Source organism: Corapipo altera, unplaced genomic scaffold (assembly GCF_003945725.1).
Source record: "Corapipo altera isolate COAL_440 unplaced genomic scaffold, ASM394572v1 22b, whole genome shotgun sequence".
Lineage (NCBI taxonomy): Eukaryota > Metazoa > Chordata > Aves > Passeriformes > Pipridae > Corapipo > Corapipo altera.
The window spans coordinates 14,083,066-14,101,734 of record NW_020884876.1 but is presented as its reverse complement, the minus strand read 5'-3'; positions in this window follow the sequence as shown (position 1 = coordinate 14,101,734).

Genomic DNA, 18,669 nt, shown 5'->3' with positions numbered 1-18,669 from the left:
TCTCACACTGAAGAGAGACAGGAAGAAAGGGAAAAAAAATTAAAAAAAAAAGATGCCAGGTCCAGCCTAGCAAATGTGTTGAAGTCATTTCAGTCATTAAGCATGAATGGAGAAGCAATATTTCAAGTCATTACTCATTAGTACCAATGAATATGTTATTTGTGTTTATTTTCCAAGTAAACTGAGGTGAAATCTGCATAATAGAGGGTTAATTAACAAAGGCATGGATTTATAAAGCATCTAAGCTCAGAGAAGAACTTGCTGAAGAGACTAAATGTCACTGATGTCACTGTTCAGAGCAAACATATGCTATTGAGCGCTTTGTGTTTGCCCTGAGGGTCTGCTTTTGTTTTCTCAGGCTCCCTTCAGCTCGAGCTGAAGTCGACAGGGATCCAGGGCACGCCTGAAGCACACGAACTGTAAGATGCAATATACCTCACTGCCAGTTCTCTCCCATGGAAATTCACATAGGGATTTCAGGGGAGACCAGGTAGCTTCAGAGAAGACACAGGAAACCTGATCTGAGCAGGCATCTCTGACATGGTAAAGGTCTGACCTGAAGCAGATCCAAAAGCAATGGCAGACACGGGCGGATCAGCTGAACACTGCCTGGGACCTCTTCACTCGAGGTTAGTGATTGTCCCATGCTTTCCTACAGCCTTGTTTAGTGCATGTATGTTCAGAAAACCTGTGGAATACTGACCTGTGTCCTGTATGAATGTGGAGGCAAAGGAGGTTGAAAGTTGAGCTTCCCAAAGGACAGTTTTCTGAGATACAAATGGAATTATATAAGTGGACAGAATCTATGTATTAAAAGTACACAGAATTTTTTTTCCAGAAGAGAAGAAACAGTTCTGCATTGCTCAAGGGACAGGCCCTACTGTCTCCTTGGTTAAGGCAGAGTTGCCTTGCAAAACTGGGTGGCCTGAGTGGTGAAGGGCAAACTGACAGGGCACACTAGAGGAGCTGCCTGAAAGCAGTGTGCTAAATCCTACCTAAAGAGCACACAGCAAGAGCACAGAGAGCACTGAAGACCATCTGAGTCCTGACAGAAGTGAGGAGGCAGCTGTGCTTCAAGCGTCCCTCCTGCCTCCTTCACAGGAGTGCTTTCTCACAACCCCAGTGTCTTGCTCAGTGCAAGCCACGATTTTGGCCTCAGCTCCTGGGACTCTGGGGCTTCAAAGGGATGCATCTTTCAGCTTTTGCATCCAGGTCATGTTCCAAAAACGATCAGCAGCAAGGAGTGAAACCAAGTCTCTCACCAACACTGAGGTTCTGCATGCAGAGGAGGGTGAAAGTGGATCCCTACCCATAACTGGTAAGCAGCTGAATGGGTCTGTCGAACACTGCCCTCAGGTAGCCCTCTACTGTGACAGAAGAATAGCTATTAAATTATATACTACTTCTTTCTCAAAAGGCAGCACACTTCTTCTGAATATAAAAAAAATCATTAAAACATGTCACTTGCTAGAATCTTTTTTTCCTATTTTTGCGACAGACATGAAAATGAAACAAAAATGCTAATTTCACATATTTTCTTCACAATACTTTATAATTAAAAAATGAATTGCAAATGTGATATAATTTAATATAATTGTCACAAATTGCAGTGTAAATGCTTTAAAATTAAATAATCACTGCTAAATGTCATATGATTATATACATTTCTCATCTATCAAATTTATACCACATTTCTTGTGCATATATCCTCTTATACTAACATAGAAGTGTATATATTTACTTGGATTTCTAACTATTAATTTTTATTTGCCTTCTGGTTTGAAATTATTAAGTCAAGTAAAACCAAATATTGGACATTGGAATAATGATTTCAGAAGCCAAAGTGATATTTTCAGAGTTTAAACTCAGAACTTCACAGAGATACTTCCCTCACTAATTGAAATATTGTTGTAAAATGGACATAAAAATAAGAGGAACAATATTCCCTTCTTAAAATACTTGGAAACATATATTACAGTGGGAGAGTACCACTACATTTAAGAAAATGCAAATTTTACTGGCAGTAAACATTCAACCACTGTGAGTAGACTGGCAACTTAAAAGGGATGTAGACAATTGTTGTGAGAGGGATCACAACCATTACACATGCTGTTGTATAAACCATGGCACAATCACCCATGTTCTAAATGAACTGCTGAAAATACAGACTCTTACAACTAATCCATTGCATTTTGATTGCCATACACAGTAGTTATTTTTGTACATTATGTGCAACTCTCTATGAAAACTAATCTGCGTTTCTTCTGTGTTATGAATCACATTGCCATTTCTGTCAATACCTCTGAAAATTAGGTAAAAGATCTTACAAATTTTTGAGTTTCATTTAAAACTCATCTTCACTCAAATATATGTGTAAAAATAATTTTAGAAAAAAATAATTTAAAAAGCCATCTGACACAAGAAAATTATTCAGAATTAACCCTTCTGCTCGCCTTTATGTGATTCTGTAATTTAAAATGGCAAGCTGTAAACACAAGCCCTGTGCACAGCACACATGTCTATCCCCGCTGACACCAGAAGGGTTATCAGGAGGAATAGGGCAGAGATGCTCTAGTTTACTCATGCAGAACATGGCTCATGAATGTGCAAACCATCTAAATGCATGACCAAGAATAAATACAGGCATATGTATGGTCTATAAGGCAGCACAAACACATATTGAATCTTGATTTTCTTCATAGTTTAGTAGCACCTGTGACTCAAATCACTCAGAGGTTAGTATATACAAATGACTAATTTGAGGAGTTTGGCTTTGACCTTGAGGAAACTTTTCATGATTTGGCTGAATACTCCAGGTAGAGAAGAAGAGCCATACACATCAGTACAACAGCAAACTTGCATTTTAAAAAATTTAAATAGTACCATTGGGACTCGTCTCTGATTAGACTTAGCAGATTGTTACCTCATCACTTTGAATCCTGATCTATCACTCAGGCTTTATGTTGATGCCAAGAACGCTGAGGTAAGCTCAGCACTTTTATGCTTTGTACTTTCAGAAAAATGTTTTATTTTACATTCTTCTGTAAAAAGGCAGGTACAGACACTACCATTTTTATAATCTACGTTGCAAATAGATTTAGTAAGACAGCAAAAATAAGCTTACTAATGTTCTGCTTTTACAACTTTCATCAGAATATTGTTGCATAAATTACAAAATGTAATGTTGAAAGGCCTGCTAGAATCAAAAAGAAAACAGATTGATAGTAAGTAAATTAATTACCTTCTCATGCATGTATATACATGTAAATAAATGTATACTATTTATACCACTCTAAAGATCAATGACAAATTTAGCACATGTGAATTGTGGAATATATCTGTAATAAGAGTACTGTCAAAGGGAAATAATTGATCATATCTATAGACACTAAAATCCAAGGACAGTATTTTGAAACATCACAGAAAGACAATGGCATCCTGAGATCTATTCTGGCTTGCATATACATAAAATAAAATATCAAGAGTAATAGTCTCAATGTACTAAACATAGTATGGTGAGTTCAAAAAAGTTGGATCAATTTAATACATGCATGAACAAAGCTAGCCTTTTGGAAAAAGAAGAAAAAAAGATAAAACTTCCTAAAATGAACATATGTGCTAAATGCTACTCCTATAAATCCCTAATAATCATTATTGGTGCATTGAGACCAGGTCTTTAGACCAGGTTTACAAATTGTTCTGGCATCCTTCCTTCCACTACTTCCCTCCAGACTTGGCCATGTCATTGTGCTGACAATGCCAGGACACCCAGCTACTCCCCTTCCAAGGAGTAGCAGCATTTAACCTTTCCAACCAAAACACTCCCTGTTATGTCATTAAATTACACATTTCTTTTGTTACAAATCTAGCATGCTTTCTACCTTTTCATTTTATCTCTGACTCCATGAAATAAATTCAAAGACAAAGGTCTCTTTACAGCTTAACAAAACTGCAGCACACTCTAGGAACAAAGGAGTACACATTCTGTCCCATGTCACTGCAGGCAATGACAGACACCTCTGTATTTGGGTGCAGTGAGCTCACTGTCCAAGGAGGGGAAAGAGTCCAAGGGAGAAGTGCAGAGTCCTACAAGTCTCTGCTCTGGCTCCCCTGCTTCCCTTGACTGAGGAGGAGAGGAGAATCTGGGCTTTTCTGGCTCCTGTTCTAGAGGATTTCCCCCTCTCAGATAACCTGCTACATGTTATAGCTACTCCCCAGTGGTGTGGGCAGTAACTGTCCCTATATGCCAGGCATGAAGAAGTTTATTTTATTCATATTCTTGTGCCATATTCTTGTAGCTTTGTTGACTAGTCTCACCGATCAATCTTAATCAAACCTGTGACTTTTGTAAGCTGTTCATGTTGAGTGATCACCCAGATACCCTTGTTCATCCAAATCCCACCACCAAACACAGATTAAAAAAAAAAAAAAAAAGCAATATCCACAGAGGCCTGTTTTAACTCTACTAATAGCCATCCACTCTCATCAACAAGGGATGCATTCTACTGGAGATTTCTCGAGTTTTGTCTTACTCATTGAATGCTTTTCTGAATGGCATGTAAAAGCACAAGTATGAAGCAGATCTTTATGAAAGAGAATTTTCTCCTCATCAAGGACTTTCAAAAAAAATCTAACAATTATCCATTATATATCCAGTTACTATATCAAGAGCTATTACAGCAAATAGAACAGGTCACGGTCACAACTGTTCTGAGTCAGAAGCTGAGACATTGCTGTGTTTTGCATTTGCTACACTGCACAAAAAGAAGATGGATTTACAGGAGTCTGTCTTCATAATAAAAAGTAAATATACTGCTCTTTGCAAGTTCATTACTGGATAAATAAAGTCATAATCAGTGCAAACTGTAATCCTGGAAGAAAATATTTCCTTATAGCTTATCTGAGGAAGACTACAGAAAATTAAGTTGCTTAACTTCACGGTATCTCTAAAGGTCATCATTTTTTAAAAGAACTCTTAACCAATAGATGTAGCATCATGTATCATGAGGTGAAAACTAGGCAGCTGTGATAAAATTATAAATGCTTTTAAAAACCATAAGGTTTAGAAAAATTATTAATCCCGTATCTAGTAGATTAACAGTTTTCATTCATTTGTTCAATGGCAATACTCTACACAGTATTTGAAAGACAGATCAAGTTACAAAAGCCTGTGTCTGGACCAAGGCAGATGACTTTGACATAAGCTTTCAAATGCATAGGCTACATTTATATTTCTCAAGCAATTCTTACTGATTATCTCTACTGTACTTAAATGCAGCATCCAGTGTCATAGGTTAGGACAGTACTTAGTACTCTACAAATCAAAGAAAAAGACTGTCCATGCTCTAAGCATGACAGTCAGAAGATATTTCCTGAAATATCCAAGCTAATTACAGAAGGGTTATTGTTTCCTGCACCACGGATACAGGATACTTTGTTATTTCAGTTGTCCTTTGGTTTCTTACCACACTTCTCAAAAAAAAAAAAAAAAAGAAAAAAGTGGCACTTTTTAATAGATAATTTCAATGACATGTATTGTTTCTCATAGCAAAAAGAACACCACCACACCACCTCAAAAGTTATTTGATGCCACCTGAGATTTTTAATTGAAATTTAGTGTTAGTTACATATGACAGAATTTACTTTTCATAGGCTAAGACAGATAAAAACCAAGCCAATAAATAAATTAGCACCATGCATAAACCATGTATAGATTATGACTGTACCTTGAACTATCCAGAAGATTAATATGGCTCCTGGAGTCCCTCCCTTTGTTCAATCAGAATCCTAAAGTTCATTAGAAATGAATGTCCATGAGCAATACAGCTAACAAAAGGACTTTTCCAAGACTATATCAAATCACTGCAGATGACCTATTGCTAAATACTCCTTTCCCTCTGTAACTAAGAAATAAATGTATTGTTAGAGTTTTACTACTAAGGATTAATCTTAACACATTTTAAACAGTCCACAACAAAACTATATATGGAAGATTCCAATTTAAATTTGAGACATTTGATTTATTTATTTATTTAGTATATTAGATATATTTCTACTAACTTTAATTTGTGTTTCTTTCATTCTTTTTTATAATATAGTCTCTAAAAGAAAAGACAGTCAGGTAGGAAACCACCATGGAAACCTACTGTGCCTTCAAACCTTTGTGATGTTTTCCTCAGACACACGTTAAGCAATTTCAGGTAAAAAGTCAAGTAAGTAAGACAAATAATCAACAATACATAAGCAATGTGTAAGAATAGTTGGGTTAATGTATTCATAATCAAAAATGATTCTACTAAGCATTTATGAGCAATGTATAATGTAATAGACCCAAGCAACAGTTCTGCACTGGAAATTCCTCTATGATTTACAAATCCTGTTCAAGTTCACATTCGCTTTGATAATTTCATCCATTTCCCTTCTCCATAATTATTCCTTTGCACATTTGTGAAGCAGCATATCATCACCCTAATTGTCCTAACATCTCATCATATTTATTGTTGACTTCATAATAATGATGAACCCTCTCAGCCAACACATCATTGGCTCATGTCTTTAGCTAATCACTGGCAGTCCTAACGTCTGGCATATTCAGGCTATATGAAACAGAGTGACCTTCTCTTGGAAAATAACTTTCTAATTATCTGTGTGCCAACATGTCCCAAGGCATCCATGTAGATGTAATTTGCTGATTTTGACAGTATTTAAGTCTGAGGAGATGGATACAAATCAGCTGTTGTTATATTACTTTGGCTTTCTATTTCCAACATTGTTTTTTGAGGAAAATGAATCCAATCACTCTTTTAATGAAAGATAAATCTATATTTTCTTCTGCTTCAGAAGAAGAATCACATTCAGCCAAATACTGTCTTAATAAGGTTTAAATGTAGTGGGGTTGGAAAACAAATCACTGGAGCAAACAAACAAAGTCAGGGTTGGCAGTGGCACAATACAAGAAGCTGGGTTTGGGTTGTTGAGTTTGTGGTTTCTTGGGGAAGGGTGGTGTGTGGGGTTTTTTGGGGGAGAGGGGATGTTTCTTTTCATTAACTTTTAGATATTCTTGTGTATTTATATTCTATCTTAAATTTTGCAATATCTTACGGTGTTGGAAACAGAAGGGTATAATGATGTAGTTAAAAGAGATGGTAAGTACAAAAGAGTAAATTAGCAAAAAGCTGAGAGAAGCACAAAAGAAAAAAAAGGAAAGATAAAAATCTTACATAGAATATGGATATGAAGGAAAAGTAGGAAAGATTCAGGCTGAATCAGCATTCATCAACAAAAGGTCCACAGCAAAGTTTGCGATCACCAAATCAAGTTAAATTCCCACTTAGTACTGCAAATCCAGCTTGGATTCCTCTGGAATATATATTATAAATGCTTGAAGAGCACAGCAAAAGGATAGCAACCATCATAGAAGCATGTCCTGAGCTTCTTTCTAACTGATTAAGCACACGCAGAACTGTGCAAGAAGGAGAGAGAGCTTGTTCATTCTGGTCTGCACAGATAACTGTAGGGCACCAAGTTCTCTGTCAGATCTGCCAACATCTAATGGTTTCTCTCTCTCTCCATGAGAACACAGGGCTTTGCATATGAGAAAAGCTGGGAATACAGAAACATGATAGTAACTACGCATAGTCCCCTCCTCCTTGAAACTCCCTGAATGCAGGAACCTGCCACATCAATTGCAAGCAGCTTCCAGCAAAGATGAGAAAGTCTGCAATAACACTTGCAGCATGCTCTGTCTGCAGCATATGACATACCTTCGAGGAGGATTTTTAGAGGCTAAAGAAGCCTAGCAAGAGTTTAGGCTTTTGTTCAGGAAAGCGCTGGAGCACATACTAAACTACTACTGAATTCAGCAGCACCTAAACTTGTGCTGAGCATTTAATGAGCTGAGTGGTGTTCAGAATGTGCTCAAATGTGGCTCAAGTACATCACTGAAACAAGGCCTCTGTTGTGAAATGGTTTTGTTTAGTTTGCGGGCTCTCTGCACCCAAGCAGTTTTCCAACTATGGAAATAGACACTGCACTAATTAATCCTACATACACTCAAGAAATCCCCAAAATCCTTAAAATATATTTACTTTGAATATTAAAGGATTTCATAGTAACAGATTCAAAAATAAATGTACATGAATTATTTATTTATATTATTAACTTATTTATAAGCTACTGGAATCACCCACCTAAGCAATAAGCATTCTCTGTGTAAATAATTTACATTTTAAAAATTGTTACAAAATGTGTGATGACTTGTTGCAGGACCATATGGCACAACTGAAAGCCATTACCTTCACAGGGAAATCAGCTGCTTAGCAGGTTCCAAGCTAGAAAATATTCAGACATTAATGTTCCCATAACAAAAAAACCAAATAGGTTTTGTTTATATACTTGTCTGTATATATGCAAAAGTGCACATATATGTCTATAAACAAACTTAATATCCTTATATATGTAACTGTGCAAGGAGGCTGCCTTTTAGCACATTTTGACATAGTTGATATTCTGAATCACTGTTAATATCTACTCCTTCATACAAGACTCACTTGGTTATTGAATCTCTTGCCTTCTTTTGCCTCTAATTTTCAAAACATATTTCTCCAGAATCCCTTCGGGATATACCTTTGAATCTCCTCTTTAAATGTGTGAAGAATTTTAGAGTTCTGTTAGTAATTTATGTATAGCATGATGGACTGGGGTCAGTTCACAAATGAATTCCCAAGGCAAGAAAATGAGATGATAGAAAAGACAACTCAATATAAAATGCCTCCAAGCTCAAAAGTTCACACACAGGCAGGCCCTGCATTTCTTGTTCGTGCGGGCAGACCTCTTTGAACTCAGAGCCCTCATTGCCTTGAGATTTTTATAGTCTTTCACTCTATAAGGTGGATAAATGTTAAAGATGCCAGACCTCTAACCTAGCAGCAATTCATCACACTGGGTTCACTGAACCTCCAATCAGACATGGTTCAACAGAGGTAGTTTCCAGTTTAAATAAAATGACAATGCAAGAGTGGTCCCAAAGCTAACTGGCCAGCTGCCTTCGCAGAGTACTTCCTGAAGCATTCCTCACCATTTAGGTCCGGGATGATGCAGTTGCTGATGCACCACAGGGAGTGCCCCACAAGCTGGAGCCTATTCATCCACCCTGCACATCTGCCTTAACCACTGGGTCCCATCTGCCAAACCACATGACAGACTATGGAGAGAACAACACAGAATGCTCTCCTTAACAAACAGTCCTGTTGTTGTCCAAGGCGAGTGCAGAACAGCCTTGTGGGCACAGTGAAATCAGGCTGTCCACAAAGACAATTTAGTTCAGTCTCCTTAGTGTTCCAATCTGCCAGTCACTGCTGGAATCAGCCACCTCAGGCAAGTGTAGGCTTTGCCCATGCATAAATGATAACATCAACATTTTCTTGGGTTAAATGTTTCACTTTTGCACTTCAAAACCTAAACCCAGGTTTTTGGTATAGCATATCTGTGGATCAAACTTGATGAGGATGTCACATCTGATTCATTTGGCTTAAAATCCTATATTGATGAAAATGTAATGTTAGGAGTACTTGTCCCTGCAACCACTTTTGTCTACCCCAAAAATATTCTTTTAAGCTATAAAAAAATGTTAATGAAACTTTTAGTTACATTCCTATACCTATAATATCTAAATCTGATTGACAGAGTTGAAAATCAGGGCACCTATTTAAAGGGTTGAATAAATTATTCAGAGAGAACATCTGCAAAATTGTAACCTATTTCTTCTTTCCTATCTCTTGTTTTTAGGTATCCTTCCCACCACCATTTTGACTTCTTTTCTGTCTTTATATTTTTTAAACACTTATCCAGTATTAACAGCAAACATCATACATTTATTCTGGAAAAACAAAAAAATTTGGTATCAATTATATACAAAATGTGTACTCTGGGGTAAGAAATATATATATTCATTTCTACATTGGTCCACACAAGCCAGCGAATTGGCTAAGTAAAATGAAAGATAATAAAAATGGAGGCAAAGAAGCATGTATATGTGTACTGGGGCTGTGGTCCACCTGAAAATTTGGCACAAAGGGCCAAATTCTGTCCAGAAGAATGTCTTGTTACAGTGATTTTCTTAACTTATCAAGGTGATAATCAATGATGATTTGCTAATGATAATCGTATTTTTAAATATAAATTATGGTTAGTTCAAAAATAGTGATTTAAGTATTGATGATGTAATTAGTTCTTTTTCTGTGTGCTGATAAGCAGATATTCATTGTGGGATGATCACAACAGCATGTCAGCTTCTCATGCCATGAAACAAGCTACAGAAATACCAACATATAAGAGAATCACAAAGAGAGATTTATTAAAACTCGTCCATAAATTTCACGGCTTTTCTAGGCTTAAAACCTATCCTCTTACAATAACATAGTTGCCTCTGATCTGTACTGCTTTTAACTGGAAGTGTCTCCAGCTTATTATTCTAAAGAGATATTTGTGAGGACTACAGAATGAGAGGCACAATTCCAAAACAGATGCTGTTTAGCATTTGCCATAAAACTTGAAGATTCCTAGTAGGTGTTCTTTTGAAACAGTCAATTAGTAATTTAGAGCAGAACAGAGCTCATCACAATTTCTGCCCTCAGTAACACCAGGGGAGTTCTCCTTTGATTAGAATACTTGTGGTGGGGGCTTCCTTTGTATCCTTCATAATGGAGTTTACGTTATAAAGGCTTTTTTTCTTTAAACATTACAAAACTCAGAATACCTACAAACAGCTCTGTCTCTTATCTTTATCTCAAAGGACACAGATAAAGTCTGTTGTCAAATTAGTCAGTGAGGATGGAGGATAATCCCTAGCAGTGAGGCTGTTAGGCAGATCAAGGATGAAAGCGTCTAAACACAGGGCTCGCCTATGTAATTAATTGTGCTCCTGCAGAAGTGCCGAACCACTAGCACAGTCCCTCCATCCTAGGATATTGATCTCCAGGAAACAAATTATATTCTCTCTGGCAATTGACCAGAGATTGCTTCTTAATATCTCAACTAGGCATCCAGGGGAGTGGAAAAGCACAGAGAGTAAATACTGAATGTATCTCTAGTCACTGAAAACAGCAACCCCCACTGGTTCCACCAGTGTCAAACCCAATCAGATTGCAAAAGAGCTTCCACTTGCTTTCAGGTGAGATGTATTTGAAGGCATTCACCATCCTCCACAAACTGCTCCTGCTTTACCAGGAGGATAAACTAAGAATAAAACTCTCTGATTACTCACTGTTGTTGAGCAGCAGAGTATGACAATGCAACAACATGAAATTTTATATTAATGAGAATCAGATTTGTAGGCAAAAGATATTAGGCACACTGAGCTCTACACTACAGGCTAATAGAAAAAAATACTGATTACAAATATTATTAAAGCAATCATATTTTACTAATCAATTAAAAGGGCTGCTTCAGTATGTTTCACAGGCTAGACTGTTTCACTGGTAGTGACAGGAGCATAATCAGCAACGTAATTTCAAATTGTTGAATTTCGATTCTGCTTAAAATCCTTCTTTCCTTTCTCTGCTATGAATAATTTTTATTTGTTTGTTTCCTTTGGGATTTTTTGAGGGGGAGGGCAGGGAGAATTTGTGGAGGTTTTCTTTGCAATAACAGAAAAATCTTGGTAAAGTTTCCCCCATCAGAATAGGAAAGGAAAAGAAGAAATCCAAAAGAACCTTGACTATTCCCCACTGTAATTCTTTCAAGTGGTTAATAGTAGGGGTTTTTCTCCTTTCTTGTTTAAAATCAATTACATAAAGGAAAATCTTACAAGAAACAATCCAGAATTACCAGAAGGTCTCTGATTTTGAAAAAATATCATGCTATAATTTATACTATGAAGTATCTGGGTGAAAAATCAATGCAGAGAAAGTTTTTCTAGCAAATATCTCTAGTAAATTGGGTAATCCTACCCTAAAATATTATTTGTTTCACATCATTTTATATAATGTATTTCACAGCTGCTTGTGTTTTATCATTTTCAGATTTTGCTGCTGTACATTGATGTGTGATCTGATATTAAGTACCATAAAATAGTAGCCTGTAAATTATATTAATATCAAAATGAGTAAGACATTACAAAATACATTTATTACCTCTTCATGTGCTATAATATGCCGGAGATGTTCGCTCAGCATTGATGGTTGTCCTGCTTACTTTTGGATATGCCATTATGCAAATTTCTGTTAACTTGAGTTTTTGGAATAGCCATGTGCTAATTACTTCTCAATCACCCCTGAAACTATTTTTCTTAGTGCATCACATTGCAATCATATTAAGGTAGATGTACACCCTCTTTAACTTAAAAAGATCATGTTGAATATATGGGTTTTCAAGCAGGATCTACAACCCATCATTTCACCAAAAAAGGCTCTCAGAAACAAGATTACAGTTTACTTTACCTGAGTACAAAATGCAGAAAGATGTATAGGCCATTTTTTTCAGTCTCTTGGCTCAACAGAATGAAATCCTCTGAAGTAAAATAACCTGTTAACATTGCTGTTCTACTTGCTGTACAAGACCAACAGGGTCTGTGACCACTATTTGCCTCAGCACCTTGCTCTGAAAGATTACGACAGATAGGGAGTTTTAATTCAGGAATTTAGATGAGTAAACCAGCACTTCTCCTATATTCACATGGGGTTACACTAGCACCTCTAGTCATGCAAAGAATGGGAACTGGCTTCTGCACTCTCCTTCCTCAGGCACAATACACCCAGGAATGCACACCAAACTGTGTGGCAGCAGATCACCTGCTCTTTGGCTATCACAAAAAGGATCAGCCAGCTTGTTAATTAATCCAAAAAACCTGGATAATAATCTGTTCTTTGAAGAGTTTACATTTATATGAAAAATGTATGAACAAACTTGAGACTGAACATATGCAAACAGACTGCTTGGTGAGTTAAACCATGATCTTTGAATTAGCTCAAGATGACTATGACCTTAATTTATCTTGTTTAGGTTCACTCTGAAAGTGGAATAATGTAATTTTTCTGTAAGTTGGAGGTTTAGCACCAGCTTGTGACTGTGTCACTGACTATGATATTAGGGTCCAGACGGGAGGGCAAGTAATAATAAAAACTGGGGTTTACTGCATCCTAAATGCAAAAATTATTGGGAGAAGTTTGCAAACGCACTTTTGGAAGAAAGGTGGCCCCACCAGCAACAAGGCCAAAAAGGTTCACTGTTTATACAGGTATGTATTCTCTAGATATTTGTACAATCATCTCAGCTTTGGCTTAAGCTTTTAGAAAAGATGCCAAGGTGCTGTGGCAGTCCTAGAGCAAAAGAGAAGAATAAACATATCTTCAGAAAGGTCAATCCTTTACTATAATTGTATTTTTATATTAGAATGCTATATCTAACTTTCTTGGTGAAGTTTTATAAGAAAGATCCTTAAGACTCCTTTCTATCATGCCTATGCTTCAAAATAAAAAATGCTGTGTTTGTTGCTAGGATTGTTTTTGACCCTTAACTTCATATTTTTTAAGTTAAGTGAAAGAAGAGAGTAAAACTGTTAATATGCGAGCCTTGGGATGTAGAATGTAAGTACCTAGTGAGTACATCCCCAGGTGCAGACTATTCATGCCTGAAGGCAACACAACTATTTTGGTCCTTTCTTGGATGTTCTTTCTCACAAATGTATTCAGAATACAAAGACCAAGTAGTCAAAAGGATAAAAGCATTGCTGCCTTTGTTAAGAAGCCACAAACACTACAAGAGCCAACTTCAGAAGCCAAGGACTTATCTAAAACAATGAATAATGTCATAAACAAAGCAGTCCTTGAAAAGACAGAAGATGTTTGTGCCCAGATGTTGAGAGAAAACACAAAAATGTAGCCATGGATTATCTCTGAGAGCTGAATCTCCAATGTTTTGCTTAAGTTAATGTAAAGAAAAATAAATATAGGTTTTGTTACACTTCAGCAAGTAAAGTTGTAAAACTGAGATGGGGAAATAAGTGAAAGAAGGAGCAGATTAGTCAAAAGCTGAAATTTCTGTTCAGCTTGCATTTCCCACATCTATTGTTTTCTTCTTATTCCTCAGCTCAGATACAGTGAAAAGTTGCTCAGATGAAGAGGCAAGAATTACTTAGACACACAGCATAAATTAAAATGGCAAACTGCCACATTCTTTAGCACAGAGGCACAGTACTATAATCCTACCAAGCCTAAATTGAATCCAAGGTAGGTTTATAGGATAACACAGCTAAGGAGAAGGGGTGAAAACAAAATCTTTTTGTCCACTCAGCTTAAGTGTTGTGCCAAAAGATAGGAGTTGTCTCCCCTAGGACCAAAGGTCTGGCATTTATACAAAGCTCACCCATGCAGAAACCTCTTGAGAGACAGCTCCTGGTACACTGATGATAGACTTGATGTCTTTTATTTTATTTCTACTGACCGCTTCTCCATCAGACCTTACCTCCTCATCCCCTCCTTCAGATGAGCAGCAATAGATATGAAAGAACATCCTTTTTATCCTGATGGTATTAAAAGAGCAAAGTTGGCCAGCTCTGGCCAATCTAGTCTGTCTTGTTACCACAGAGAGTCATTTTTCCTTAAATCATTATCTTCTAGGCCAACTTATATGAGGCCTAATAAAAGAATCCCTAATGAATCACTAAGACCAGAGCGAGCTCCCTCTCTCCTATATAACAGGAGGAGGGCAGCAACGAGTCTCAGTAGTTCTGAGGACAACATTCATTAGTTTTAGGGATAGCTTAAACACCAATACACCTTAAAGCTCCACTGCCTACCCATGGCTGCAATAAAAGTGAGAAAATGCCATATTATGCACTACCTTTTTTTCAAGTATTTATCTGCTGCAAATAAAGAACTCCTACAAAGGGTGTACGGGAGAAGCGTACATGGGGCTATAATGTCTGATAAAGACAAGGTTGCTGAAATAGGTGTCTCTTGAAGACCCAGCCTTTAAAAAGTTTAGGAAATATTGTGATAGTCACTAAGTGAATAATCTAGAAGGTATGTTTTGATAGAGAGTATTGCTAGAAAAAGCAATGTAAAAGATTTTTAGTCACTTTTTAAACACTATTAAGGATGGAAAACTGCTTAGAAAGTGTTTGCAAGAAACGTTTATTTTTTCCACAATAAATGTCATCTCCTAACAGAATAAAGTGTCTGATGCTTCATGGAAAACATTTCAGTAGAATAATTCTGTTCAGACTGCTAAGTCTTGTGTGACTTATCCTCTACATATACAGAATATATTGCAAACATCAATAATCGGCTGCTTGGCAATAGTACCAGTTGTGTGAAATGTGGATTTGAGGTTTTAATTTTGTAAGAGAACACCAGTGGTGGAATGACATGACTTTTGCTTCTTAAGTGAATACATAATTAACAGGTTTCTGAATAAAACTACATTTGCTTGTTCAGTACGAGTCCAGTCCAGTCCAAACCTATCTCCATCATGTTTAAGTGTTAAGTGGCACTTAGGCATGAGCTGTGGCCTTTCAATCACTTCAGATTTGATTTATGCTGAATATTAGCAGGGAGGGTCTATTGTTTGACAGATGATGATGATGTAACTTGAGATTTCCATACAGGCTACATTTGACTTTTCTAATGTGCACTGTCCTAGACTAATCATTGACTAAAAAGGGTTTCATGGTTTCTGTCTCTGGAATAAAATTGCATATCTGAGGGTGGCAAAATATAGCTCATAAAGTTATTTTTTTAAAATTTTTCATTTTAAATAGGTATATATTTACCTGTCTGGTTTAGCTACATTATGGAACTAAACATTTCCTGAAATCACGATATTTCTAAAAGATTTTCTCTTTTTATTTACATTTGTTTTAGTTCATCACCTCAGCCTGCTTCTTAACACAGGAAGGAAAAATATGCTTTTTTTTTTCCTTCTAGAGAGGACCTTCATCATTTGGGATGGACTTCATGCCTCTGTCCTGTCTCCGGGTAAAGTTTTCCCCTCCAAGGCTGTGCAATCAACAATAGATTAGGGCTATAAGGTTTTTTTAAATTGTTTTTGGTAAGAACAAACTAATGACAAATGTTTCTCCTTCCAGTTCCTGTGGCTTCACTGAAGTGTCTGAAATTTAATTTTACTTGCTTGCTATGGTAATCAAATTATCTGGTTGAAGCATAGCACGTGAAAGTTTTATATTTTCTCTGAGAATAAAAGTGACACATTAATCCATTCATTTAGACCAGAAAGAACTAAAAGACTTATCACTAGCCTAATTTTCAGGACTCATCCCAAGGGAGTAGGGACCAGTGCAGTCACCAGGTTTTGTCTTCCTAACCGCAGTCCTAGGACTTGATGCTACAGGTAGGCATGAGAGAAACAGCTGCAGAAAAGGTCTTTTGTCAGACCATCCCTGAGAGTTATGTAACCTCTTTCTCCTTTGCATACCTTCAGTGGACATCATGATAAGTCTCTAAATTCCACTTACACTAGACAAAATAGTTTAACTGCTGTTAGTGTTAAAAGCTGAAAAATTCAATGGCATAGCAATTCCCATGCCGACAATACAATAAGAAATTCTTAGGGCAGATATGTTTGATCTGTAAATCCTCTACCACAGCTGAAGCTGTCTCTACCTTTTTCAAGAAGCATCTCAATCCCATATACAAGGCATGGTGCTAGAGTTTTGATTGTGCTTGTTCGAGATACTATGCTATCTCACAGGTGTAATGGTACCATATTCAAGGAATACTCTATACTGAGCAAACTAAAGTAGAGCATCTGCTTAGCATTGTCTATATTATGAAACTGCAGACAGACAAATTCTGGTTAAAAAAAAATTATAATTATTTTATCTTTATCACTAATTTTTCAACATTCACCATTTACTTCTCTTTCACCTGTTCTTCAGACTGTCTGTATTGAAGCAAATGAAAGAAAATTGGTAGATGGTGTTTAGGGTCCAGAGTACAAGTCTTATGAGGGGTGGCTGAGGGAGCTGGGGTTGTTCAGTTTGGAGAAAAGGAGACTGAGGGAAAACCTTGTCCTCCTCTACAATTACCTGCAGTTAATCAGTTTGTCCAGGATCTTACCAGGTAAAGTATTGTCCAGAGTCTCTTGGGAAATATGTTTCAGGGCTTAGCCCTCACATGTTTCCCAGCACTTTTTTGAAACAACATTCATTGATACAGAGATTCAGAAATAAATACATGAAAAATAGTTGGGCACTTCATCTGTGCCTACAGCTAATTTGATCTCAGCCACAATACGGCTGCAACATTATATATTATATATTATGCATAAAGTAGTTACCATAATGCCATAAAAATAGGAAACCAGTTCTGAAAAATCATTTTTGTCACATCCTGTAATCTCTTTATGATATTTTGAAGATCAAATTTCTTAGAGAAAGGGATACTTATACTCTGCTATCCCTTTCTGATCTCTTGACTATATTCTGTATTCAGTAGTAGAGTTATTCTTAAGGTTCCAGATAAATAATTGTTTTCATGATATTTTTCTGAAATATGCTATAAAATCCATTTGCAGAAGATGGTATTAGCCATAGAGGCTTTTGAGTTTCTGTTCACAAATTGATATTCTGAAGGCAATCACAATTATGAACAAAATAATAATGCATGCTTATCCCTAGATGGAGGAGTTCGTGCTTAAACACTTTCCTTTTTGCATGGCAGCTTTTAATTGCAGAAAGCAAGTCACTGAATCGATTGTCACTATTTAGGCAGTGTGCTGTTCTTGTTGCTAAAGGTACTAGGATTGGTACTTATGTATTTGTTTATTTTTGCGTTATTTCCAAAATGGACAATAAAATTCCTTCTAGCATTTCACATTTCATTAACCATTTTTTAAATATTTGCTCATTCTGGTTATTCTGGTATAACAGCAAATTGCTATAAAGACAGGGCTAGAAATAATGGGGAAATAAAAATATCCTTTGCTATCAGGACCTAACATTTGTGTATTACTTGTAATATAACAAGACTGAATAGCCTTTAAACAGGTTTGGAAATACTTTATGTTGGCCTTATGAACCCCGTATTCAGAAAATGATTCTTATTCCAAAGACCAGGTCTAATAATATGTTTAACATATTTTAAGTCTAAAACATATTGAAACAAAGCCTAAAATTTAAAGCCAAATTTAGCAGATTTGGGGTTTAAAAAGCTCAGTTTCTCTTATTCTAGCCTACCTTCATGTTTAGAGACATGAAGACAAATTATGTAACACACAATTAGTCTTTTTCTCTTAATCTTAGTATTAAGGACAATCAATTTTGAAGACTAGATCAAAGTTTAAATCATTAATATGAAGATAAACAAAATCACAAAAGTTTCCTCATGTTTCAGAGAATGATTCACCATGACTTCACAAAGTGACCTACACACTTGGTAGGACTTTTCCCCTTTATAGCTGGAGGATTACCTGTCAATATCACACCTATTCCACCTTCAACTGAAACCCAAAAAACCAAAGAGCACAGCTGAACACCTCCACACATCAAAAAACAATAAAAAAGAAAAAGTAGAAAATAAACCAGAAAACAAAGTATGATACAGATATGATATGATATATGATATATGATATATGATATATGATATGATGATATGATATGGTATGATATGATATGATATGATATGATATGATATGATATGATATGATATGATA